We start from the raw sequence: 2,512 nt of genomic DNA, 5'->3' as shown, positions 1-2,512 counted from the left end.
TGCTCTCCGAGGAGGCCCCAGCTTTGTGGCTGGGGTTTTCCCACTCTGCATCTAGTTTCCTTGATCCACTGATTATCTTGGGCTGGTTTTGCTGAATGACTCAGGAGCTTGAGCAAGCTTTGCCACTTGGTTTCACAGCTCTGGGGGAGGGGAAGCCCGATTCTTTTCTGATAATCTGGGAAGCAGGAAAGTGAGACCCCAGCTTCAGAGCAAAGGCTCTCCAGGACTTTTTTTTTTGGGGGGGGATAGGGGTACCGGGGATTGAACTCAGGGGCACTCAACCACTGAGCCACACGCCCTGCTTTTTTATTTTTTTATTTAGAGTCTTACTGAGTGGCTTAGTGCCTCACTCTTGCTAAGGCTGGCTTTGAACTCACGATCCTCTTGCCTCATCCTCCTGAGCTGCTAGGATTACAAGTGTGTACCACCACACCTAGCAAGTCTTCATCCTTTTTAAAAAAAATTTTATATATATATATATATATATATATATATATATATATATACACACACACACACACACACACACACACACACACACACACTCACACACACATATATGTGTGTGTGTGTATATTTGTTGATGGACCTTTATTTTATTTATTTATTTATATGTGGTGCTGAGAATCAAACCCAGTGCCTCACACATGCTAGACAAGCGCTCTACCACTGAGCCACAACCCCAGCCCTCCCCCCTTTATTCTTTTTCTTTCTTTCTTTTTTTTTTTGTACTTGGGATTGTACTCAGGGGCACTCAACCACTGAGCCACATCCCCAGCCCTATTTTGTATTTTATTTAGAGACAGGGTCTTGCTGAATTGCTTAGCGCCTCACTTTTGCTGAGGCTGCCTTTGAACTCACGATGCTCTTGCCTCATCCTCCCAAACCGCTGGGATTACAGGCATATGCCACCACATCTGGCCCCTGCCTTTATTCTTCTTTTTTTTTTTTTTATATATCAAGTTCCCATTTATTTAAATTTTCTATCATGGCACCTTTGTCAAAATTAATACAAACAATTATTGACATACACAATTATCAACTGAAGTCCACAATTTATTAAGATCTCCTTAGGTTTTACCTATGAACAACTTATACTCGAGGATCACCTTCAGTATTCCACATTACAATTTTTCATTATGTTATCCTTAGATTAAGTAGGCAGTGACAGGTTGCCAGAATACGTATCTTTGACGACCTTGATAATTTTGAGGAATACTAGTCTGGTATGTTCTCTATTACAATTTTTCTAATATTTCTCTCACTCTTGGGCCATGGTAATGGGTTTGGGAGAGGAAGATCACGTGTATACAGCATCAACATAACTATTGACGTTAACCTTGATCACCAGCTGAGGAAGTATTAATCAAATTTCTCTAGTAAAATGTTGCTTGCCATTGGACTTGTCCTTCACCTTTTTCCTTCCTTGTGTGAATGCCTCCCTCCTCCCTGCCTTCTTCTTGAGACCAAGCACCATGGCTTCAGTTAAGTTGCAGAGTTCTTCTGAAGGGAAGATATTTGAAGTTGATGTAGAAATTGCCAAACAATCTGTAACAATCAAGACTGTGTTGGAAAATCTGGAAATGGATGATGAAGGAGACAATGACCCAGTTCCTCTACCAAATGTTAATGCAGCAATATTCAAAAAGATCATTCAGTGGTGCACACACCACAAGGGCAACCCTCCTCCTCCTGAGGATGATGAGAACAAAAACAAGTGAACAGATGATATGCCACTTTGGGACCAAGTATTCCTAAAAGTAGATGTCAAAGCTTTGCTTTATGTTACATGAACATAATATAATCAAGGGGGAAACTCCTGATGGGGTTCAAAAAACCTTTAATATAAAAAATGACTTTACTGAAGAGGAGGAAGCCCAGGTATCCAAAGAGAACCAGTGGTGTGAAAAGAAGTGAAAAGTTGTACCTGACACTGAAACATTGTAAGGACTGTTCCAAATACTAGTTGACCTGCTCTGTTTATAATTGTTAATATTAGACAAATAGTAGACAAATGCAGCAGCAAATCAATTGTATTAGCATAATATTCTCCTTATTGCATGTATAGTTTGAATACAGACTGCAAACCATGGCTGAATTTCTTATAGTATGAGACAAAATTTATTTATTTCTTTACACTGAATAAAACTGAACGGTGGGTTCTCTGTAGAAAGTGGCATTTTGGACTTTCACTTCTTTTGTAAAGCAATTTCTGCCTAGTTTATTGTTTAGTTAAATTTAGTGAGCTTTTAAAAGTTGGCATTGTAAATAAAAAAAAAAAACTTGAAAAAGGTTTTCTGAAAACAAAAATTCCCCTTCAGTTTTCCATAATGTACTATTTGGGCATAATCCACACTTAAGGAGTGAAGAATTACACTCAGCCTAATAGAAGAAAGAGTATCAACATCAATCATTTTGAATACTTCTGCACAAAAAAATATTTATTCTCCTCTATTTCCTTCTTTATCTAAACTTTCATTTGCCTTTATTCTTAATAAAATAATATCTAACA

At 38.3% G+C, this 2,512-nt stretch overlaps 1 pseudogene; it reads left to right on the top strand.

Annotated features, from left to right (window-relative positions):
* Positions 1–1,093: 1,093 nt before the first annotated feature.
* Positions 1,094–2,222, top strand: LOC101955338 (S-phase kinase-associated protein 1 pseudogene; annotated as a pseudogene).
* Positions 2,223–2,512: the final 290 nt, after the last annotated feature.

The sequence above is a fragment of the Ictidomys tridecemlineatus genome, chromosome 11, assembly GCF_052094955.1.
Source record: "Ictidomys tridecemlineatus isolate mIctTri1 chromosome 11, mIctTri1.hap1, whole genome shotgun sequence".
NCBI lineage: Eukaryota > Metazoa > Chordata > Mammalia > Rodentia > Sciuridae > Ictidomys > Ictidomys tridecemlineatus.
This window is presented reverse-complemented; position numbering and strand designations above follow the sequence as displayed.